General features: G+C 33.4%; 1 long non-coding RNA gene across 1 annotated transcript; it reads left to right on the top strand.

The window, feature by feature from the left end:
* The first annotated feature begins 2732 nt into the window (after window positions 1-2732).
* LOC128240085 (uncharacterized) lies at window positions 2733-27002 on the top strand. Its single transcript, XR_008262040.1, has 3 exons — window positions 2733-2781; window positions 3189-3416; window positions 20703-27002. It is a non-coding gene; the product is annotated as an uncharacterized LOC128240085 (long non-coding RNA).

Raw genomic sequence — 27002 nt, 5'->3', positions numbered from 1 at the left:
TTCTTTTTTTTTAAACTACATAAATTTTCGACCATGAGTACAGTTTTAAAGCATTTTTTGATGACCTTTACTTGGCACATAGTAAAATAGTTTATGCAGAGAGATCTACTTACAATACTTTCTGTCCTGAGATGTTGAACGTGCAACGTTTCAGGTAACCAAACACAAAATGTAATATTTATGTCTGTTGCCTTTTACCCATACATACATGCTCTTGATTAAAAATGACCACAAGAGCCATGCCAGTAGCATAGGCCCTTATCGGCCTCTCTTTACCAAAACTGTGAATGTCTCAATGCTAGATAAAACCTTCTGAAATAAATTACCCTGTATGCAGTTATCTAGATTTTTACGCTCCTCTTGCAGATACTGCTGTGGGTGTACATGGACTTCTGAAGCATCAGTCTGATTTACCAGCAGAGCTGTGAATGCCACCTCTCTAGCCAGAATAATTTTCCTGAGCAGCATGGTAAGCTTTTGCATATAATTTAATTTCCAGACTTCCTTTGCCTAAGCTTTCGTTTTGTTTGTTTTACAAAAGGATGCAAGACTTTTCCAAAATAATAACTGATGTACTTTGGTAAACGTTGACAAGGCAAGTTGACATTTTTACTAGTGATTATATACCATCGTGCCATTGTAGTCATGTAGGAGCGGGGGCGACCGCGACCCAATATTCTGGCTAGAAACGGCAAAGGTGTCGCGAATATTTGATAGCAATTTTCCTAATAATCGTTTTTTTAATAAATGCTACGCGCATATAAGATCAATACAAGTCTAACACGATATGAAATAAAGGATCATCAGGTCATATCTAGCTGATTTGTTAGGGAATGGCTTGAAAACGGTCAGCGGATTAATAAAGATGGTTAAGTCGAAGAAAAGGCAATAGGAGACAATAATTATTTGTATTCTGATGTTTCAAAAACTATAGTTTATTGTGATAATTGCAATTACTCGGTTACACAGAATTGTTGGTAAATAGCCAGCAATATGACTGTATCATTTCAAACTCTTATAAAAGTTTGAATTTAAAATTGACATACCAAATCAGCCTAAAAGTTTTAGTGCTCTGCTAATATCAAATTAAGAAAATGTTTTAAAAAATTATCTCCGAAATATAGCCTTTTTTCAGATTGGTACCAAACTTTTGCAAATTTTGTCATAAATGTGATTGCCAATGGAAAACAACATTATTTTTTATCATTTAGCACAAATGTGTCTTTATTTCCAGAATGCATGTGTGAACCTATAGATAAATAAGTTTATAGAACCAATTAATGACCTTATGTAGCATTAGCTCTTAAGGCATTGCAAGAAGTAAGTGGTTTTATATCATTGTGCATTTGAGAGAAACCCCCATATTGACCTCCCATTTCAACAGTGACAATAAAATGTGCCAAATAACCTCATCAAGCTCACAGTTAATATTTATGTCTCCCCCATTCATGTGGAGACAAATTGTTTTTGCCCTGTCCATCAGTCAGAATGTCAGTCCATCGGTCCGTAGTCAGTCAGTACATCACACTTTGTTTCACTCAAGAACTATAGAACGCTTGTTATGCTAATTGGTCGTGACTAGAAGACTCCACTATTGATTTTGGGGTCACAAAGTCAAAGGTTAAGGTCTCCGTGACCTTGAGGTGAAGAAATGGTTTCCGCTCTATAACTTTATATCCTTCGAGTCAAGGAAATGCATTCTTGGTATGCTAGTTGTGCATGATTTTGAGATAGGTCAAAGGTCAATGTTATTTCAGGAAAAAAGGATATGTTGGCAGTGACCTTAAGCTTAAACATGGTTTCTGCTCATAACTAAAAAAAGCTGTGTACCAAGGGACTTCATACTTGGTATGCTAGTTGTTCACGGACTAGTAGATGACTCTTTTGACTTTAGATCAGTAGGTCAAAGGTCAAGGTCACCATGACCTTCAGTTGAAGAAACGGTTCCCACTCAATAACTAAAAAACACTGGCAACCAGGAATTTCATACTTGGTATGCTAGTGATCATGACTAGAAGGTGAACCCTAGTGATTTTGAGATCAAAAGTTTTAAAGTTCAAGATTATCTCAGTAAAAAATGATATTTTGGTGGTGACATTTAGCTTAAAAATGATTTATGCTCAATAACTAAAGAACTCTTGTACCCAGGAACTTAATACTTGACTTAATACCGTCAGTCTGAAAATCACAACTTTGTTTCCGCTCAATAAATAAAAAATGCTTGCACCCAGGAAATTCATACTTGTATGCTAGTCGGTCATGACTAGTAAATGACCCCTATTGATTTTGAGATCAATAGGCCAAAGGTCAAGGTTGCTGTGACATTGATGTGAAGAAAGATTACCGCTCAGTAACTCGAGAAACACTTTAACCCCTATTGATTTTATGATCAGTAGGTCAAAGGTCACGGTCATGATTATATTGAGCTGAAAAAATGGTTTCCATTCAATAATTGAATAACGCTTGCGCCCAGGAACTTCAAACAAGCAAATTTGTTTACATTTTCCAGGATTAATCAACAACTCTTTTTCGCTTAAAATATAATACGGTTGAATAAACTTCACTTTGGTTCATCTCCAGTCCAAAATTACAATTTCATGTTCATCATTTATTTTTTCTCAGATACCAACACACAATAGCGGGGACAAGCGCATTTTCAAAAAAGCAATCTTTAGTTAGAATAACCTTAGGTTTTGAAAGGTTTAGAATAATTGTGGTTGGATGGCCATAGTGGCAGTGACAGTCAGGGATGGTCAGCATACACTTAAGTAAAAGATAAAGGTAAACATCAATGCAGTAATTGTATACAGTTTATATAAATTACAACTTAAAGGTCCTTTTTTTTGTTATATTTTTTGTTCAAGCTATGTTGGATTGCATTAACCTTTGCCAACATTATGCAGGGCTAGATTCACTATATAACGATAAATCAATGGAATCTACTCTCCACTAACAACAGGCCAGATTGTTTAACAGAAGTGCTCCTAAGGTGGCCTTATAAAACTCTTTCAGGCCATGTGTTTTTGTTTTTAACTTGGCCTTTCATGGAAGTACTTAGGGGACAAGTGGTTTAAACTTAAAAGGTTGACTTTTAGTTGCATAATGTAGAAAGGAACTTGTATGATTAGATAGGACATAGCATGGTATATGGAAAACTAGATGGCATGACCAAAATGTTCTGTTTTTAGTCTTTCATGCGTACTGAAAACTAACCATGGATACTTGAGGCTGATAGAACCAAGCATGGACACTGGTAAATCCAACCCTGGATGTTGATAGAAACAACCATGGATGCTGATAGAACCTACTGTATAAGCCGATATAACCAACATTGGACAATATCATAACTTACCATGGGCAGTGAAAGAATTGAAGAATTGACCAAAGGCAGTAAATAATGCAGGAACGAGTTCAAGGTAGGAGGCACCAGTCACGTTAATAAGAAAAGGAAAAGCTTGATAACACTCTAGAGATCACATTTATAACTGTATCTTCATGAAAGTTGGTCAGAATGTTTATATTAATAATTTCTAAGCCAATATTTAATCCGGGTTATGTGTGGTTAAAACTAGTTCATTATGTCAAGTTATAGGAAAACCTTGTTAGCACTCTAGAGGTGACATTCGTGACTGTATGTTCATGAAACTTAGTCAGAATGTTTATATTGCTTAGCTTTAGGCAAGTTCGAATCTGGATCAGGTGAGCGATACAGGGCCTTCAGGGCTCTGTTAACTTGATGGAATTTGAAATTTTAGAATCAATAGAAATGTATTAAGAACTAAAATAGACTAACAAAAATGAAACATAATGAATAGTATCAATTGCTCAGAAACCCCGCAAATAAGCTTCATTAACCATCAAGTTGTGATACCCTGCCGTGAATGACCATAGGTAGTTTTTGTATACATTTTAAAAGAATCATAGATGATGCATAAAATAGATGTATTAGTATATCATAGATAAAGTAATTTGGGTTAGTGTTTTAGCCCTTTTTTAATTTTTAGCCCTATTTTTTATTTTCTAGCAAAAATCATGTCTGGCCATTAGTAGTTTCATTTGAATATTAGTGCTGTGTCCTTCCAGATGTAACCATAGTCACCATATGTCTATGTCCTTAAAGATATAACCACAGTCACCTTATGTCTGTGTCTTTCAAGACAAATCCACAGTCTCAATATGACTGTGTCCTTTTTTATTTCGTTGTCCTTCCAAATATAACACATTCAACATATGTGTGTGTGTGTCCTTCCCGATGTTACAAAGTCACTATACATCAATCAAAGGATATTTCAATCATCCGCTTTCTTCTGGCACCATTTCTTCTCTTCTTCTAATGCTGAAAACTGCATGGACAAGCCCAGTACCAAACCGCAAACCTGCCACTAAAACCTTATTCTTTAATTGGTAGCCTTTGGTGTATTGTTTATTGTGGTCTTAAGGTGAGTCTGTATTAATAAATTTGTGTATACATTAATGTTTGCAGTAATTTAATATTTCTTTGAGACCATAGTCAAACCCCTGGTTGGGATTAGAGTTGAAACAATTAAAATAACAAAAGATCACAAGCAGGTAGTGACTACCTTCTTTTAAGAAAGGAATTTAAAGTATGTAATAACCTAATTCTTGAAAGAACTTTATTCAAGGACATACATAAAAGAAGTCAAGAACTTAATTCAAGGAAAGACTTTCAAGTAGTCAAGAACTTTAATCAAGAAAGGTACTACATGTACAAGAAACGATTAACTTCATTCAGGAAAGAAACCATAACAAGAAGTCAAGAACTTCATTCAAGAAAGAACCTTTAAGAAGCAAAGATCTTCATTTTGAAATGACCTCAAAGTATTAAAGATCTTCATTCAAGAAAGGATCTACAAGAAGTCTAAAACTTTATTCAAAGAAGGATCTATAAGAAGCCATAAACTTCATTAACGAAAGGACCTAGAAGAACAAATAGAACAGACAGTTTATTTGACTTTTACAAGTGTAAATGTCATAATACATATAGTTATACATATAAACATGCCACATGTCTAAACTTACAAACAGAATATAATGAAATATGAAATAAGCAAACATACTATGTAAATTGAATACCAAATAAGTAATATGTTAACTTTGGCAGTGAGGGTATGTTTCAGAGCTACTATATCAAGTTAAATTATTAAGTGAGTTGAGTATAACACTTGATTCTTTAATATATTTACAAACATTCATAGCATCCTTTTATTACATGATTCCAATAACTGATGGAATTTGAATACAGATGGAATATATACATTATATACAGCATTGTTTTATATAAGTTACATGTAACTGATGATATCATGGACAAATACTTATGAGGTGATATTCATCCTCTATGTCCCTACGATTACAACATAAACAATATCTTTCATTACGAGGTATATTATTACGAGGTACATTATTAGTGCATAACGTCCTGTTTGTATTCTCAAAAGGTGTACAGAAAATCTCAATCTTACAAATTATAAAGTAAGTTCTTTGAAACTAAATCTAAATATATTTCATTATCAAAGGCCAAAAACTTCACAATCAACAGACTTATAAATATATTATTGTTCACTCACATTCTTTTTTCATGGGGATTGTGTTTGTTCAAAAGTAGGTGCAACAACATTCATAAACATGCAAAGTAACATTCTACTCTTCTTTGTATTGTTAGAACTACTTTGCCTTTCTGATTTGAGCCATGATATATGTTTTTCAGGATTTTATTGTAATTTTAATGTTAGTCATGGTAAATGTATTATGCTTTGATGAAAAATATTTTTGCTCAACTTTGGTTTATGCTATGCATACTATTAGAGTAGTGTTGTTTATTTTTAAACTTGTGCCTGTATTGTAGCCACAGTACTTGTATTGAGTGACTTGAATGATGTTGTCTTAATTGTGTTTTAATGCTCATTTTATAGCAAGATCTATATCGGAAAAAATGTTTTATATTTGCTGTGTTTTTAGCTATTTTTATGGTAACCAATGTTAGTGTATGACATGATTGTGCTCAAGTGTCTTAAGTTTTTTATGTATTCTAAGTTCTGTTTTGGAAGCCTCAGTTTCTTTATATCATGATTTTTAGTGTGGTGTTTTGGCTTTATTTATTTTTTTTTATTTATAATAGCCAACTAAATGAAGCTTTAAGCTTATGTTGTTAATGTTACGTCAGGTTGTTTTGGCTCCTCTAAATAGCACTTTGGTGTATATAAGTTAGTTTGTGTCATATATTGTCTTGTTTTTCCTGTGTTTTGTGTTAAACTTGAAATCTTTGTGTTAGTGTTGTTGGTTTGTTTTTGGTTTCTTTAAAGCCATAATTCCTGCATCAAGAAGCCATGTATCAAGTGATATTGAATGCTTTGGCTCATTTAGGCAGCAATAGTCTATGTTCTATTATCTGAGGAAGTATACTGTAAATTTGTTTTTGGCTTATGCAGTGAATTGCATTTTAATATCAGCTTGGTTAATTAAGTCTGTTGTATTGTTAGTTTGTTTTAACTGTGTGTGAAGCCGCGCTGTATGAATGAAGTCTGTTGTATTGTTAGTTTGTTTTAACTGTTTGTGAAGCCGTGCTGTGTGTATGCAGTCTGTTGTATTGTAAGTTTCTTTTAACTGTTTATAAAGCCTCGCTGTATGTATGAAGTCTGTTGTACGTTAGCTTTTAGCTCTACTGGCCAAAGGCAAGAAGAGCTTATGTGATGGTAATGTGTACGTAGTATGTGCATCCGTGCGTGCGTCCGTGTGTTAGTGCGTCTGTAAACAATTTCTTGTAAACATTTTTTTGTTAACGCGATACAGTCTTCAGTTTTGATTGTATCTCGATGAAACTTGTACAGTATTTAGATATCAATTAGAGCTTGGTTCCTTTCGAAAATCGGCTATATCCGGATATGCATGCCTAGATAAAGGGCCTTGAAAGTTTTAAATTAAAGAAATGCTATTTTTAGCTAACCTAGTTTTAGCCAGGTCTGCATGAGCGAATTCTATTTTTAACCAAGTTAACATGTGAAAACTCAAGTTTAGGACTAAGGGAGAGAATTTGCTTTTTGTACTGCAGTTGATTTTGTCAATTACTCTGCCCTGTTCTTGTTGAAAGCCAAAAGGCCAGTTTTTTAGCTCTAAGTGTCTGTAGTTTGCACATTCATCTTAACAAAATTGGTTGTGAATGTTTGTTCAAGTTATGCACCTGGGGTCATTACTGGCCGCACCCAGGGTTCACAGTTTTGGTAAAATTAAATTGGGATAGGTTTGAAAATCTTTTTGTGTGTTTTTGCATCCATTTCAGCAGAATTGCTTGTGAATCTTTGTTCAAACGATCAATGTTGTCCTCGGATGCCCTTGACTTTGACCTTTTGACCAACTCATTTAAATTTATAAAACTACCAAAAAAATACCATGAGTACAGTTTTGAAAGCATTTTTTTTGTCAGATGACTTTTACTTGGCACATATTAAAATAGTTCATGCAACTATTCTGCTTACAATTCTTTCTGGGCTCAGATGTTAAACGTGCAATGTTTTCAGGTAACCCAAACACAAAATGTGAACTATATGTCTGTTGCCTTTTACCCATACATACATGCTGTGGATTGAAATGACCACAAGAGCCATGTCAGTAGAGCATATGCCCTTTTGGGCCTCTTGTTTACAGTTGGTAAAGCCATGCTATATGTAAGAAGTATGTTGTATTGTAAGTTTGTTTTTACTGTTTGTTTAACCATGCTATAGGTATGAAGTATGTTATAATGCTAGTTTGTTTTAACTGTTTGTAAAGCACTGCTATATGTATGAAGTATTTTGTATTGTAAGTGTTTTTCAGTTTGTAAACCATGTAAGAAGTCTGTTGTATCATTATTTGTTTTTACTGTTTGTAAAGCCATGCTGCATGTGTGCATTATGTTGTATTGTAATTTGTTGTTTTTTCTGTTTGTAAAGCCATGCTATATGATATACGTCTTTTGTGTTGTAGGTTTGTTTTTACTGTTTGTAAAGCCATGCTGTATGTAAGAAGTCTGTTGTATTGTAAATTTGTTTTTACTCATGTGAAGCCATGATGTGTGTTAAGTATGCATGAAGGCTTTTGTATTGTTAGTCATTTGTATTGTAAGTTTGTTTTACTGTTTGTGAATCCATGCTTCACGCATGTTGTCTGTTGTATTGCATGGATGATACACTGTTTGTAAATCAATGCTGTATTTATGAAGTTGGTTGTATTGTAAGTTTATTTGACTGTTTGTAAAGCCATGCTGTATTTAAGGAGTCTGTTGTATTGTACGTTTGTGTTTACTGTTTGGAAGCTATGCTGTATGCATAAGGTCTATTGTATTGTAAGTTTGTTTTTACTCTTTAAAAAGCCATGCTGTATGTATGTAGTCTGTTGTATTGTAAGTTTGCTTTACTGTTTGTGAAGCTATTCTATATTTATGTAGTCCTTTATATTGTAAAATGTTTTTATTGTTTGTGAAGTCATGCTGTAAATATGAAGTCTGTTGCATTGTAAAGTTGTTTCTTATTGTTTATAAAGGCATGATGTATGTTTGTATGATGTCTGTTTTATTGTTAGTTTGTTTTTACTGCTTTTAAAGAACTGCTGTATTTATGAAGTATGTTGTGTTGTAAGATTGTTTCTACTTTTTGTAAAGCCATGTTGTATGTATGAGGCTTATTGAATTGTAATTTGTTTTTACTGTTTGTAAAGCAATGCTGTATGTATGTAATATGTTGTATTGTAAGTTTGTTTTTACTGTTAGTAAAGCCATGCTGTAAGTAAAGAAAATGTTGTATTGTAAGGTTGATTTTCCTATATTTAAAGCCATGGTATATATAAGAAGTCCTTTGCATAACTTTTACTGTAAGTTTGTCTTTACTCTTTGTAAACCAATGCTGTATGTATAACATTTGTAGTATTTTTGTAAGATTGTTTTTTACTCTATGTAAACCAATGCTGTATGTATAACATTTGTAGTATTTTTGTAAGATTGTTTTTACTCTATGTAAACTAATGCTGTATGTATAACATTTGTAGTATTTTTGTAAGATTGTTTTTTTACTCTTTGTTAAACCAATGCTGTATGTATAACATTTGTAGTATTTTTGTAAGATTGTTTTTTACTCTTTGTTAACCCATGCTGTATGTATAACATTTGTAGTATTTTTGTAAGATTGTTTTTTACTCTATGTAACTATGCTGTATGTATAACATTTGTAGTATTTTTGTAAGATTGTTTTTACTCTTTGTTAAGCCATGCTGTATGTATAACATTTGTAGTATTTTTGTAAGATTGTTTGTTACTCTTTGTTAAGCCATGCTGTATGTATAACATCTGTAGTATTTTTGTAAGATTGTTTTTTACTCTTTGTTAAGCCATGCTGTATGTATAACATTTGTAGTATTTTTGTAAGATTGTTTGTTACTCTTTGTTAAGCCATGCTGTATGTATAACATCTGTAGTATTTTTGTAAGATTGTTTTTTACTCTTTGTTAAGCCATGCTGTATGTATAACATTTGTAGTATTTTTGTAAGATTGTTTTTACTCTTTGTTAAGCCATGCTGTATGTTAACATTTGTAGTATTTTTGTAAGATTGTTTTTACTCTTTGTTAAGCCATGCTGCATGTATAACATTTGTAGTATTTTTGTAAGATTGTTTTTACTCTTTGTTAAGCCATGCTGTATGTATAACATCTGTAGTATTTTTGTAAGATTGTTTGTTACTCTTTGTTAAGCCATGCTGTATGTATAACATCTGTAGTATTTTTGTAAGATTGTTTTTTACTCTTTGTGAAGCCATGCTGTATGTATAACATTTGTAGTATTTTTGTAAGATTGTTTTTTACTCTTTGTTAAGCCATGCTGTATGTATAACATTTGTAGTATTTTTTAAGATTGTTTTTACTCTTTGTTAAGCCATGCTGTATGTATAACATTTGTAGTATTTTTGTAAGATTGTTTTTACTCTTTGTTAAGCCATGCTGTATGTATAACATTTGTAGTATTTTTGTAAGATTGTTTGTTACTCTTTGTTAAGCCATACTGTATGTATAACATCTGTAGTATTTTTGTAAGATTGTTTTTTACTCTTTGTGAAGCCATGCTGTATGTATAACATTTGTAGTATTTTTGTAAGATTGTTTTTTACTCTTTGTTAAGCCATGCTGTATGTATAACATTTGTAGTATTTTTGTAAGATTTTTTTTTAGCAATTTGTTAAGCCATGCTGTATGTATAACATTTGTAGTATTTTTGGAAGATTGTTTTTTACTCTTTGTTAAGCCATGCTGAATGTATAACATTTGTAGTATTTTTGGAAGATTGTTTTTTTACTCTTTGTTAACCCATGCTGTATGTATAACATTTGTAGTATTTTTGGAAGATTGTTTTTTTACTCTTTGTTAAGCCATGCTGTATGTATAACATTTGTAGTATTTTTGTGAGATTGATTTTTACTCTGTTAAGCCATGCTCTATGTTAGAACATTGTTTTATTGTAAGTTTGTTTTTACTTGTTGTAAAGCCATGTTTATTTATGAAGCCTATTGTATTGTAAGTTTGTTTTTACTGTATGTGATGCCATGCTGTAATGTTAGCTTAGTGTACTCGTTTAATTATATTGTATATTATAAATGTAAATAGTATGAATGAAGTATATATGTATGTAGTGCTGTATGTATGAAGTCTGTTGTATTGTGAGTTTGTTTTTACTCCTTGTAAAGTCTTTGATAAGGCATGCTGTATGTATGAAGTATGTTGTATTATAAGTTTGTTTTTTCTCTTTGTAAAGCCATGTTGTATGGTAAGTATGTATTAAGGCTCTTGTATTGTAAGTCTTTTGTATTGTAAGTTTACTCTCTTTATTCTTTGTTAAGCCATGCTGTATGTATGATTTTTTTGCATTGTAAGTTTGTTTTTTACTGTTTGTAAAGCCATGTTGTTTGTATGTAGTCTGTTGTATTGTAAGTTTGTTTAGTAAAGCCATGTTGTATGTATGAAATCTTTTGCATTGTAGTTTGTTTTTACTGTTTGTTAAGCCATGCTGTTTGTATAAGTCTGTTGTATTGTAAGTTTGTTTTTCCTTTTGTAAAGCCATGCTGTGTTTTTGAAATCTGCTGTTTTGTAAATTTGTTGTTTTTTCCATTTGTTTAGCCATGTATATTTATGAATCCTATTGTATTAATGGTCTGTTTTTACTCTTTGCTAAGCGGATGCTTGTATGAAGTCTGTTTTATCGTAAGTTTGGCTTGACTCGTTGAAGCCATGCCATATGTATGAAGTCTGTTGAACTCTTAAGTTTGTTTTTACTCTTTGTAAAGCCAAGCTTTATGCATTTAGTATGATGTACTGTAAGTTTTTCTTTGCATCTTCTTATAGGCCATTACAACTTATACACATTATTCTTACGTTTGATTTGGCTCCATACTGATTGTTTTAGATCTTTATATTTTATGGTATATGTTTTGATTTATGTTGATTATTTAAAACTCCCTCCCAGTTTTGTTTTTTTTACCTTAATACCATACCAAATGGATGGAGTATGTTGTCTTGTAAGTTTGCTTTTGTACTATCATTGTAGCCATGCAATATCTATGTATAGATTCTGGCATATTGTTTGTTGTTTGGGCTTTATATGGTAGCCATCCTACATGTTTAAAGTTTGGTGTATTGTTTTTTTTTAAGTTTTAAAAACTATGAATTGTAGCCATGCTATGCATATAACGTCTGTTGTAGTGCAAGTTTGACTACAATTGGCATGTTATTGCAGCCATGCTATATGTATGAAGTATTATAATATTGTATTATTAGAATGTTATCGTTTTTATTTATTAAACCTGGTGTATTGTTTGTTTTGGCTTTTTATTAAAGCCATGCAACATGTATTCAGTCTGGGGTAATATGAGATTGTTTTGGGCTCTTTATTATAGTCTTCCTCTATGTATGAAATATGTTGTATTGATAGATTATGTTTGGCTCTTTATGGTAGCCATGTTACCTGTATGAAGTCTGAGGTATTGTTAGGTTGTACATGTATTTGGTTCTTTATTGTAACCATATTAAATGAATGAAGTCTGGTGTACTGTTAGGTTGTTTTAGGTTCTTATATATAACCATGTTATATATATATATATATATATATATATATATATATATGTATGGTGTATTGATAGGTTGTGCTTGACCTTTCACTGTAGCCATGCTACATCAAATGTATGAAGTATGGTATATTGTTCGTGTTTTTTATCTCTTTATTATAGCCTTGTTAGCTTGTTTTGGCTCTTTATGGTAGCCATGCTTTGTTATCTGTTGTGTTGTTAGTTATTTTGTGTTTTAATATATAATAACATTTATATATTTATATAAGTGCCTGTGTATTGTTAGTTTGATTTTTATGGCTATATGTATGAAGTCTGGAATACTGTTAGAATTGTTTTGCTCTTTATTGTATACATGCTTTATGTATAAAATATTGTGTATTGTATGTTTGATTATTGTCAGTTTATGTCAGCCATGCTATATGTATGGATGATGATGCATTGTTAGGTTTTTATTTTTTATGATAACCAGGCTACATGTATTGATTTTGTTGTTTGTTTATTTTTGGCTCCTTCTTGGATGCCCTATTTTTGCAATATGTGTATTGTTGTTTTCTTATTGGCTCTTCATTGTGGCCATGTTAAACGTATGAAGGCTTATGTATTGTTATCTTTTTATCTTTATGGTGGCCATGCTTCATAGTAACATGGGTTAAATATGTTGTATTTTTATATTGTTTGTATTTTATGAAAGCCATTTTCTGTGTATGGAGTTTGGTGTAGTGTTAGTTTGTTATAGTGTCTTTCGTAGCCATGTAACATGTATTTAATATGTTGTGTTGCTATTTTTGTGAAAGCCTTCCTCTGTGTATGACTTGTGTTGTATTGTTGTTGTTTATTCTTATTATTATATCCATGCTGTATTTATGAAGTATGCTGTGTTGTAAGTTTGTTTTGGCTCTTTATTTCAGCCATGCTATTTGAATGAAGTCTTGAGAAATGCTTCTTTGTCTTTTTATGATAGCTTTTCTATATGTAAAAGGTGTGTGTAATCTAAGTTTGTTTTGGGGTTTATTAGTAGCAAAACCATAATTATGTATTTGATATGTTAAATTGCCATGTTTTGTTTAAAACAATTATATATGAAGTTGTGTGTATTTTACTGTTTTTTTTCTTTGAAGAAGCCATGCAAATAGTATGAAGTCTGATTTATTGTTAGTTAATTGGTGTAACATTATTAAAACCATGTTTCATGCATAAGGTTTGTTGTACCTTATTGTGTGTGACACTGTATTGTTAATCTGATCATGAAATAGAAGTCTTTTATATGTATGTGTATTGTGATTTTTTAGTTTGTTTTTTCCCCTGTTTATGGCCACATGTGTCGGGTAAAATGTGTTGGTACTTTTATTATGTTTTTTTTTATGGTAAGCTTCCTTGCTTAGAGCATATAGTAATATTAGTTTGTTTTTGTCTGTTATGGTACCCATGATGGGTATGAAGTGTGTTGAAATTGTAACTATTTTTAAGTGTTGTTTTAGAGTAGTGCGCCATTCTAGTTGTATGAAATCTGGGAAATTAAGTCTTTAATTATAGCAATGCTATTTGTATGTAGTTGAACTTTTTGTCTTCTTTTGGCTCTGTATTGTTTTTGTTTGTTTCTTTGTTATTTTTCTATGGTTGTCATTTTATGGAATTGTAGGCTGATGCATCACAATTTGTGTTTGTAATTGTAAAGTAGCCATGCCATATAATTTATGAAGTATTTGTTTTTGCTTTTTGCTCTTTACAGAATCCATGCTTTATACACACGTTCTGTTGTATTGTTAGAGTGTTTTAATGGTCTGCTTGTTAACTTTTTATATGTTTAAAGGAATTTGATTGTTTTAGTTAATTCTTGTTATATGTATGAAGACTGTTGTGTTGTTAGTTTGGTTTTGGTTTTTTGGTAGCCTCGATTGCTATTAGTATGATTTGGTGTATTGTAAGATTGTATGTTGGTTGCTGTTTGTTATGGTTGTCTTGCTATATGTATGGATTATTGTGTATTGTTAGTTTGTTTTTCTCTTTTTGTTGTAAAATTCATATGGTTTTAAAGCCATTTGTATTGTTAGATTTTATTGTTTCCTCGTGGCAGCCCTGTTATAAATGTGAAGTCTGTTGTATTGTTAGTTTGTTTTTGGCTCCCCATGGCAACCATGCTGTAAAGATGAAGTCTGGTATATTTTTAGTTTGGTTTACGCTCTTTTATGTATGACATGTTAAATGTGTGAAGTCAGTGTTTTAAGGTTTGTTTTTGGCTCTTTTTGGTAGTTCTGCTATTTGTTTGAAGCCTGTTCTTTTTGCTATTCTTATTATTTGGTTTGGAGATTTATATGACATTGTTTTGTTTTTTTATGTAATAAAATGTTTTGTTTGTTTTATGTAATAGGTAACAAGCTATATCTATTTACATTTTTGCAGTTGAGTGACTTTTAAGCATTAGTTAATATTAATAGTCTTTGGCAACCATGGTCTATGTAATTTGTTAATATATTTTTAATCACTGCCATATTTTTGTTTTTCTGTCCTAGTTTTGAAACATATATTGAGTGATTTTGCAACCATTCTGCTTTAACTTATATTTCTCCATTAGAAAAGAACACTTTATATATTTAGATTTTCTTTCAAGAACTAAAAGGTAATTGGATTGCATTAAACGTGTGTCTTCCATGTAGTGGGTGTGTCCCTGCAGTCCTATATATGTCTACTACACATTCTCTTCTACTAGAACATTCTCTGTCAGCTTGGCCACAAAACATATAAAAAAAACCCTCCTTATTATTTAAAAACAAATAAGCCCACAATAATTCCTGACCAATTAGGCCTCGGAAAAAAAACAAAAAAAAACATTTAGTTTTGGCAACCCAACCCATTAGTTTTGCCTACCCAACCCAACATACCAAATAGGCACTGACCTTTCCCTTTTTATACTTTGTTGTTTTTAGATCTACTGGCCAAAGAGCTTATGAGATGGTTATGTGTACGTAGTATATGCGTCTGTAAACAATTGCTTGTGAACACGATACAATCTTTAGTTTTGCTTGTATTTCTATGAAACTTGTACAGTGTTTAAATATATATTTGAGCTTGGTTCCTTTCAAAACAATGCCAAGATTATTGCCCTTGATAGTTTAAAAAAAATGCTAGTTTAGCTAACCTAGTTTTAGTCAGGTCTGCATGAGCGAATTCTATTTGTAGCCATGTTAACATGTAAAGTCAAGTCTAGGATCAAAGGGAGACAACTTGCTTTTTGGTTCTGCAGTTGATTTTGTCAATTACTCCGCCTTGTTCTTGCTGAAAGCCATAAGGCCAATTTATTAGCTCTATTGTCTGTATTTCGCGCAAATTGTTCAAATTATGCACCCGGGGTCAGTACTGCCCACACCAAGTGTTCACAAGTTTGTACACTTAATTTGGGAATTGTTGAAAAACTGTTCGTGTTTTCGCGCATCCATCTCAGCATAATTGCCTGTGAATGTTTGTTCAAATTATGCCACTGGGGTTATAACTGGTCATCCAACGTGTTCAAAGGTTTGGACTTGCTATTTTGAATAAGGCACAATTTAGTGATCTGCTACCAGGGTTGTTCAAATTATGAACATTGGGTCAAAGCTGGCACTGCCCCATGGGGTCACAATTTTTCCAGAAACTTATTTAAGAAAATTTTCAAAATCCTCTTGTTTCAAACCACAAAGCTCGTACCTTTGATATTTGTTGTGGAGCATCATATGATGACTGTCAAGCAAAGCATTTGAAAATATGCCCATTGAGCTAAAGCTGGCCCCACCCCTTTTGATTTTTTAATTTTTAAAGCTACAGCAATGATATTTAGACCATGTCTACAGTTTTGCAAATGAGAACCAATGTTGTCCTCGAATGCCCTTAATAATTGACCTTTTGACCAACTTCTTATTTTTAAAACTACAGAAAATTTGACCATGAATACAGTAATATTAAGCAATTTTTTTGTCAGATGACCTTTACTTGGCACATATTCAAATAGTTTATGCAGAGAGAAAAATAGAGATCTGCTAACAACACTAACTGACCTCAGATGTTGATCGTGCAACATTTTTATGTAACCAAAACACATAACGTGAACTATATGTATGTTGCCTTTTACCCTTGCATACATGCTCTGGATTAAAAATTATCACAAGAGCCATGCCGTTAGAGCATAGGCCCTTATTGGCCTCCTGTTCATAAGTGTGTTTAAACACATAGTTTGAAACCGTTAAAGGTACTTGAACACTCCTACCTAATGATAATAACTTTTTTACATAAAGCATAATAGAAAACGAAATATTTCATTTGAAAAAAGCCAACATACAAGTACCCTGTTTGAAAAAGATATAATCCTTACTAAAAAGTTCATTTTTAGCTCGAGTATTCGAAGAATATGGAGAGCTATACTACTCACCAAAGCGTCGGTGTCGGCGTCGGCGTCACCCCTTGGTTAAGGTTTTGCGTGCAAGCACACATAGGTTAATATCTCAGCAACTAGTCGAGGTATTGCATTGAGACCTGATACAATGGTACTCAACCATCCAACCTACTTTATTAACCAAGTTAGATAACTCTACTTTGCCTTTAATGCAAATAATAGGCCTTTATTATTCGACTTAAAAGATCTGGTTAAGGTTTTGCGTGCAAGCACACATAGATTAATATCTCAGCAACTACATGAGTTATTGCATTGAGACTTGATACATTGGTACTCAACCATCCAACCTATTCAATTAACCAAGTAAGATAACTCTACATTGCATTTAATTCAAATAATAGGCCTTTATTATTCGACTTAGAAATTCTGGTTAAGGTTTTGCGTGCAAGCACACATAGGTTAATATCTCTGCAACTACTTGTGGTATTGCATTGAGAGTTGATGCAATGGTACTCAACCATCCAACCTAATTAATTAACCAAGTTAGATAATCTACTTTGCATTTAATGCAAATAATTGCCCTTTATTGTTCGACTTCGAAATTCTGGTTAAGGTTTTGTGTGCAAGCACACATTATTTCAATATCAAAGCAACTACTTGATGTATTGCATTGAGACTCGATACAATGGTACTCAACCATCCAACCTACTTAATTAACCATGTAAGATAACTCTAGTTTTATTTTATGCAAATGATTGCCCTTTATTATTCGACATAGAAATTCTGGTTAAGGTTTTGCGTGTAAGCACACATAGGTTAATTTCTAAGCAACTACTCGATGTATTGAATTGAGACTTTATAGAATGGTATTCAACCACTCAACTTCATTGAATAACCAAGATATATAACTGTATTTTGCAAATAATTGCCCTTTATTATTAGACTTAAAAAATGTGGTTGAAATTTTCAATGTGACCACATTTATGTTATTATCTCAGCACATCATGAATTGCATTGAAATCTAATCTAACAGTGATCCATGCATGTTTGGCCAAAACTTTTCAATCCTTACACTGAAAAGCGGCGGAATTGTCGAGCACGCTGTCTCTGTGACAGCTCTTGTTGTATGCCTTATACCATCCAACAGAAAATAACGTTCAAGGCTTATATTAATTGTGTTGGTCATTGTGAAATAAAGAAGTAAGGAAGTGAAATAACAATCCTACCTACATCTTCACAACTAGAGTTGAGAGTAGGGAAAAGCCAAAATATCCATTAGATGATTGGAGCCTTTTTATAAAATAAATGTATGTCAAAACAAAGTTTCGACATATTTAAACTTAATCGTGTGAATTTCAGAATTTAGTTCACAATATAGTGAACTCATGTTTTTCCACTTCACTCTGAAAAGCCTAAAATATAAATGTCCTTTCTTTGTGCTGCTGTGGCTTTATTCAAGTAATTGCATGCATATTCCTAGATCATAATGTCACACACTTATATAACTTGCTGTGTTGATAGACCTATTTCAAAAGAAACCATTGATATACCAGTCCTTTTAGCTCACAAGTGCCCAAGGTGAGCTATTGTGATCACAGATCAGTCTTTGTCCGTGGTCTGTCCGTCCAAAATCAACAATTGCTTAAAAAATAATCTCCTTTGAAATTTCCAGGCCAAATTTATTAAAATTTTCAAAAAGCTTCCTTGGGTGTCCCTCTACAAAAATACAACAAGGGATCGCGATTGATAAACAACAACAACAACAAAAGCAACAACAAAATTACTGACTTTAAAAGCATCTCCTCTGAAACTTACACTCCAATTTCAATTATACCTTACAGAAAGTTTCCTTGGGTGACCCAAAAATACCACAAGGAATCATGATTTATCAACAACATCAAAAGCAACAACATCAAAATGGCTGATTTCCTGTTTTGCTTAAAAAAGCATATCCCCTGAAACTAACACTTCAAATTCAATAAAACTTCTACAAACAATACAACAAAGAGTCACGATTGATCACCAACAACATTTACAAAATGACCAACTTCCTGTTTGCTTTATAAAAAACATCTTTAAAACTACCAGTCCAAATTCAGTGAAACTTTACAGGAATCTTCCTAGGGTAACCTTTTTGGATAACCTTCTACAAAAATTTAAGGTGTCGAGATTGATTAAATACAAACAACATTCTGGCAAACTTCTTGTTTTGCTTTTAAAGAAATCTTTCTTCTTAAACTACAGGGCCATATTCACTGGAACTTAACAGGAAGCTACATTGCATCATACTCCAAATTTAATAAACTATACAGGTAGCTTTATTGCATGACCCTTCACAAATATAAATTTAGGCATCATTATCAGTAAAGATTTGTTTTAATTGCAACATTTTTATACAGAGTTGTAGCCATTGAAAACATGAATGACATCTGAAATCTGTATAAACAAATTCTGAGCTTCTTTTCCTATAACTAGACATTTACTGTGTCACTGTTTACATAACCTCGGTTTCAACATAACTAACTAGACATGTACTGTTTCACTGTTACCATAGCATGGGTTTTTACATGTCTAGGTATTGTGTCACTGTAACCCCCGGTATCATAGCCAAGGCTTTTACATGTCTAGGTACTGTGTCACTTTTATCATAGCCTGGGTTTCAACGTATCTAGAATCTGTGTCACTGTTGTCATAGCCAGGGCTTTTACATAGCGAAACCTGGTTATTAGAATGACGAACGTCGTTGTTCGGGCCGGCATCCGGGCGGCGTCAAACTCACCTATGAAACTGAATAACTTTAGTAAGGGTTGACATATCTTGACCAAACTTAGTCTATAAAAAGAGTTTATGGGTACCTTTCATGAAATTGCGTTTAGGGTCCATAGGATCAAGGTCAAGGTCACTGTTACTAAAAATAGAAAAATGGTTGAAACTGAATAACTTTAGTTAGGGATGACATAATTATCTTGACTAAACTTGGTCTGTGGGAAGAGTTTATGGATACCTTTCATGGGATTGCGTTTGGGGTCCCTACGGTCAAGGTCACTGTTACTAAAAATAGAAAACGGTTGAAACTGAATAACTTTAGTAAGGGATAACAGATCTTGACTAAACTTTGTCTATAGGAAGAGTTTATGGAGACCATTCATGGAATTGCGATTGGGGTCCCTAGGTTCAAGGTCACTGTTATAAAAATAGAAAAATGGTTGAAACTGAATAACATCAGTTAGGGATGATATATCTTGACTAAACTTGGTCTATAGGAAGAGTTTATGAAGACCTTTCATGGGATTGCATTTGGGGTCCCTATGGTCAAGGTCAAGGTCACTGTTACTAAAAATAGAATAAAAATAGAAAAACGGTTGAAACCGAATAACTTTAGTTAGGGATGACATATCTTGATCAAACTTGGTCTATATGAAGAATTTATGGAAACCTTTCATTGGATTGCGTTTGGGTTCCCTAGGTTCAAGGTCAAGGTCACTGTTACTAAAAATAGGAAAACATTTGAAACTGAATAATTTTAAGGGTTGATATATCTAGATCAAACTTGGTCTATAGAAATAGTTTTTGGATACCTTTCATGGGATTGCGTTTTGGTTCCTTAGAGTCAAGGTCAAGATCACTGTTACTAAAAGTAGAAAAACAGTTGAAACTGAATAACTTTAGTAAGGGTTAATCTTAACCAAAACCAGGTATAAAGGACGAGTTTATGGAGACCTTTCATGAGATTGCGTTTGGGGTCCCTTGATTCAAGGTCAAGGTCACTGTTACTAAAAATAGAAAAATGGTTGAAACTGAATAACTTAAGTTAGGGTTGACATATCCTGACCCAACTTAGTATAAAGGAAGCGTTTATGGATACCTTTCAATCGATTGCATTTTGGGCCCTAGGGTCAAGGTCACTGTTATTAAAAATAGGAAAACAGACACAGGCTAAAGTTCTTCTGTCAATCATTAAAACCCTGGTTTCGTCGCATTGCGGCGTTTCTTGTTCATTCTTACATTTGGAAAATATGGGCGTTTGGTTGGTTTAACAAAAAATATTAAAAGGTACAATTTCTTCACTTATATGTTGTTGTTTTTTTCTTCTATATATAAAGAAAAACACTGTGTCTTCTTCTGTTTCAAACTAAAAGTAATTAATTAAATAGTGTTGATAAAATGTATATTCGAAGTGAACACTTAATTTGATTCAATAATACATCTGTTTTATACTTGCATAAGCATATTCTTCAGGATCCCCTACATCTCTACATAGAGGGACACGCAAACAGCCACATCATATTCCTGAGGACCTTTACATCTCTACAAGGAGGGACACACAAACAGACACATCAAATTCCTGAGGACCTTTACATATCTACTAGGAGGGACACATAAACAGACACATCATATTCCTGAGGACCTTTACATCTCAACATAAATGGTCACACAAACAGCCACATCATATTCCTGAGGACCTTTACATCTCAACAATGAGGGACACACAAACACCCACATCATATTCCTGAGGACCTTTACATCTCAATATAGAGGGACACACAAACAGACGCATCATATTCCCGAGGACCTTTTCATCTCTACACGGAGGAACACACAAACAGCCACATCATATTCCTGAGGACCTTTACATCTCAACAATGAGGGACACACAAACAGCCACATCATATTCCTGAGGACCTTTACTTCTCAACAATGAGGGACACACAAACAGCCACATCATATTCCTGAGGACCTTTACATCTCAATATAGAGGGACACACAAACAGCCACATCATATTCCTGAGGACCTTTACATCTCAATATAGAGGGACACACAAACAGCCACATCATATTCCTGAGGACCTTTACATCTCAATATAGAGGGACACACAAACAGCCGCATCATATTCCCGAGGACCTTTACATCTCTACACGGAGGAACACACAAACAGCCACATCATATTCCTGAGGACCTTTACTTCTCAACCTAAAGGGTCACACAAACAGCCAAATCGTATTCCTGAGGACCTTTACATCTCTACAAGGAGGGACACACAAACAGCCACATCATATTCCTGAGGACCTTTACATCTCAAAATAGAGGGACACACAAACAATCACGTCATATTCCTGAGGACCTTTACAACTCAAAATAGAGGGACACACAAACAGACACATCATATTCCTGAGGACCTTTACATCTCAAAATAGAGGGACACACAAACAGCCACATCATATTCCTGAGGATCTTTACATCTCTACAAGGAGGGACACACAAACAGCCACATCGTATTCATGAGGACCTTTACATTTCTACAAGGAGGGACACACAAACGGCCACATCATATTCCTGAGGATCTTTACATCTCAAAATAGAGGGACACACAAACAGCCACATCATATTCCTGAAAACCTTTACATCTCAACATAGAGGAACAGATAAACAGCCACATCATATTCCTGAGGACCTTTACAAGTCAAAATAGAGGGACACACAAACAGCCACTTCGTATTCCTGAAGATCTTTACCTCTCAACGTAGAGGGACACACAAACAGCCACATCAAATTCCTGAGGACCTTTACATCTCAACATAGAGGGACACACAACAGCCACATCATGTTCCTGGAGACCTTTACATCTCAATATTTAGTGACACACAAACAGCCATATCATATTCCTGATGACCTTTCAGCAAATTGAGTTATTGTCCTGTGTTACGTTTCTTGATCAGAATCATTTTTGAAAACTACAGGATGTATTTCAACTACTGTCTACACACCACAGTTAAGCACAATGAGAATAAGTAGAGTGTACAAGAAACTGTTAAAGCTACTAACAGATCGTTTGCCCTTTGTAACTTTTTCATAACCAACTGGCTCCGATTTCTCGAAACTACTTAAGTTTTACAGGCTTAAGTAGCTTATTTCAAAATGCCAAAATATATACTTAACTAGATTTTGATAAATCATAAAAACCTCTTCTGATAATCATGATGATAATTCCTTTCTCAAGTATAAAATATCTTAAAGAAGTAAACATTACGCAATTTATTGAAATCCAAACATAGTGAGCTTAGCTTAATCCTGTTTAAAGGGACTTCAGAAGATTCGAGAATTCGGGGCCAGAGCATTTCTTTAACATTTCTAGATCAAATTCAGTGGAGCTTCATTCAATGATAGAATTGAATGAGAGTAAGTATATTATATAAGAACTATTAGTCAAGTTAAGCTTTTCGCAGTTATTGCCATGTATGACATTTTTCCTTGTCCATAACTTAAAAATACTTGTTAGAACTTAATTAAACTACATACAATTGTAAAGCACAGTGATGGTTAGAACTTAATTAAACTACATACAATTGTAAAGCACAGTGATAGGAAGTAAAGTATACATAACACTATTATACCTTATAAAGATGGCATTATTCCCCTGTCCGGAACATAACTACTTGATGAAACTTTATGAAACTTTTTTTAAAGCACAATGAGCGGAAATGCACTGTATGAAAAGCATAACTCTATTTCAGCTCAGTGCAGAGCTACTGCCCTTTGTCACTTTTTTTGTTCGGAAAACTTAAATACTACTCGATGGAATTTAAATAACAACTCTTTTTTAGGGAATATTAGAATAATAATGAATGCTTCACTTGTTTCCCTAGCGCCGGCTGGTGTCTCAGTTTGTTGAAGGATTTGCATAATAGCAACAATACATTCAAGATCTAAGCAAGTATATCTTGTATTGATTGAAAAAAAATATATGTGTTCCCAACATAACTTAATAATTATTAATGATTCTGTTTGATTATACGTATAGGAAAACAAAGCAAATTATGGACATTTTTCTTTTGACATGGACATTCTGATTAAGGTTTTGCATGTAAGCACACACATCAGCCATTAGTTGATGCATTGATTGTATTTCGACTTTATACAATGATACTCAACCGTTCATCCCAATCAAATAACCAAGTTTATTTGTGACATTTGTACTCAACTATCCAACCTCTGATTAGGCCAATTTTATAGTTCTTTTGGGTTGATTATGGCTTGTACGTCAAAACAAATTGTTTAAGTTGTGCATGTAAGAAAACATAGCATACTTGATAAATTGCATTGAAACTTAATACAAAGGTACCATACTGTCTTTTAAGTAGTGTTTGTTCCTTTTTTATTCAATTTCTTCCGTCTGGTTTAGGTTTTGCATGTTATCACATTTAATTCAATAGCTCAGCACTTACATCATGTACTACACTTTATAAAAAAAGACGCCCTAACAGTCATAATTTTGCTTACGGTTTTGCTTGTTAGCATAATCCATGTATTGTTTTGAAACCTTATACAGTTTGCTCACTCTGGATTGCATATAATGCAAATCTGGCAAAGTTCCTTGAGCTTAAGCTTTTGCGATAGAGGGATTGTTCGTCGTCAACATTTTATCGTAACAACAACTTTACCACTACGACAAGATCAATTAAACTCCGCAGGAATGTTCCTTGGGTGGTTCTTATCCAGATTTCGATAAAAGTGGTCCAATTAAGGAACGGATTGCGGAGTTGATGTGTATGTGGAGTCCGAATGACTACACGTGTAATTTGACCAGCCCAATTGCGTTCATATCCCCGATAATGACATCAACCCCGCAATTAATTCCTTACATTTACACTAATAGTTCATTATTTTATTCAAGAAACGTTAAAAATGTACTTCATTTCATTTCCGATTATCTTTCGGTAATCCTTTCTTACCCATTCTGTAAATAGGACGACCCGACTGTTACCGGAAACATTTTTTTAAATGACGTCACAATAACGGGAAAAGATCAACCACTTTAAATCACCTTTAAACGTAAAATTGAAACACTTTTGGCAACAAAACGTTTAAAATATAATAACTTAACATTTTCTAAAATGTTGATTCATATTTTACGGGGCCTGCTGACACGATACAAACAATAACAAGATCAATAGTTTCCATGTATATTGTTATGCGATGAATTGCGATCCGAACATATCCGAAGATGTTGCGTTCATCGATTGATGAACGCAATTGCCGAAAGGCAGTTCATTTAAGGAATGGAAGTTGAGGTGTAAATATTATTTACTAAACGGCCAATTACGGCAGCCATTTTGGTTTTCATTAACTGATTCGTTAACTTAACGACTGATTTAACGGTTTCGTTATCGTTAAAATTTCCAACAACCGAAATTTAGCGAAATAAATTAAACGAAGGTATTTAAGGAATTTTTAGCAATTTTAGTCATTTTAACGCTAAATTTCATCGTTATGTATTTAACGAATGTTCCAACAACCGGGCCAATATGTTGTTCTGAACAGTTGTCAATATCGGTCACCTTAGGTCAAAAACTTATCATACAGGTTTTTTCATATGTAATTTAATTACAATCCATTTATTGTTTAACAATCATTGAATATATCAAATTCAAACTTGATTAATTCAAGTTCTGAACAGTAACAATGTGCTCTTTTGTACAAGTTATATAATCCAACTTAAATAATGTAGGAGTTATGGCCCCCTGTAGCTTTTTAAACAAGTATACATAGTTTGTCAGAATGTGTTTGGGCATTATAGCTAAGACTAGTTTTATAACCCAAAGATAGTGTTTACCCAACATTGTCAGCCAATCAGGGGGCTAGATTTTTAAAATGTCTCGTTTCGTATTTATTAAGAATCGTTACTTAAGACTGAAGACGGCTCTGCAGGATTAAGTAAACTGCTAATACTGTGCATATAGCCACGCAAAGCAGGTAAGTCTGCCCAGGTTTAAAATCGCGGGGAAACTGTGACTCCTACTTAACCAGAGTACCGATATATATTGGATATTATAAAGCTTAGATATTTATCAGAACTGGATGAACTGATTAATTTTGACTCCGACTATGTTAATACCACATTTATTGTCAATAATTACACATATTTCCTAAAAATTCGAGTCAATAGGTGAAAACAATTTATTTAGTGGTTATTTGAGGAAGGTAACTACATTGCAATCTGCATACTGTAGTAATAGCCGTTACTTCCCTTTGCTGTGTCCTAAAATACATTATAAGTGGGCATGGAAATAGTTCAAGAATTTTGCTGTGAACATTAACTGAGAGTAACAGTACTATGATTGACTTTCTGTGGCATTACAGTTTTTAGGTTACATAGCATTATGGGAAAGACGTCGACCTATTCAAAACAATACGTTCAAGTTCTAAACTTCAACCCTGTTTGATTGTGCAAAAATGTGGGAAACTGGCTTTCTTTAATGGTTTGCTCAGTTTAATGTGCTGTGAGGAAATATTCGGTATGGGGTAAACATTTAACTAATGTAACATTTTAAGTGTTTCTAAAAACGCGTCATCACGGCGGCTATTTATATGTATGGACCGGCCTTGGAGAAACTATTGGGACAGTCACTGTTTCAATTTTCTTTTGAAATACAGTCGAACCCCGATTGCTCGAACTCGCTTAACTCGAATTCCTCGTTTCATCAAAGTGGGTGTAAAGGACCGATATCTTCATACTGATGAAATAGCGAAAAAAAGAAAATTGTCGAAAATTGACATAATCTTGGTATCGATGTTTACAATACATTCAACTTACTTACTGAACTACCACATGGTTTATTATTTATTTTATTTTTTTCGCAGTTTTTTTTTCATATTTTTTCCATTTAAATGATTACTATGTATGTCTACCTAGTAGAATTCATATCGTATGCGTGATTTGTTAGTCGATGTTATCACGTGAGATTACCAAGTTAGGTATATGGCTTAAATATTCCAACAGTTTATGGTAAGCCTTCGTAGCACAGTGGATACAGCTCTTTGCTTCAATTTCGGCGACACCGGTTTGAACCCGGTCCCCGACTTGATTTTTATCAGTTTGGTGTTTTAAGCTCACCTGTCACATAGTGACAAGGTGAGCTTTTGTGATCACAATTTGTCCGGCGTCCGTCCGTAAACTTTTACTTTAAACGACATCTCCTCATAAACCGCTTAGCCAATTTCATCCAAACTTCACAGGAATTTTCCTTGGGTGGTCCCCTTTGAAAATTGTTCAAAGAATTGAATTCCATGCATAACTCTTGTTATGAAAGCAAACATCAATATTGACATCGGCAGGTGACCTTTTGACCTACTTTCTTATTCTTAAGCTATAATTTGGACCATGTGTACAAAGGTCAAACACTTTCTCTCAGGTGAGCGATATAGGGCCATCATGGCCCTCTTGTTTACAATTATGATATCAAAGAGTAAAACATTTAATCTAATAATTCTCCTGAGATTCCCTACAAAAACTTTTTTGTGCCAATCTGATGTACATGTGCTTTAAGCGTTCTAGTTTGGTTCGAATCACAGACCGCGATGTATGCAAACGGGGCTCGACTGAACTCAATTGCGAGTCAGCACCACATTCTAATGTTGTTTGTTTCGCTAGCTTATCCTTTCCTTATGTTACGTGTTTTGAGTGCTACCCGAACAATCATTTTCTAATGTTCAAGGCTGCTGAATTATGTTGCTATTTGAATGTGTTATTATAAATTACA

The sequence above is a fragment of the Mya arenaria genome, chromosome 7 (assembly GCF_026914265.1).
Source record: "Mya arenaria isolate MELC-2E11 chromosome 7, ASM2691426v1".
In the NCBI taxonomy this organism is placed as follows: Eukaryota; Metazoa; Mollusca; class Bivalvia; order Myida; family Myidae; genus Mya; species Mya arenaria.
Note: the sequence above shows the minus strand (reverse complement) of the source record. Positions and strands in the feature narration are given on the sequence as shown.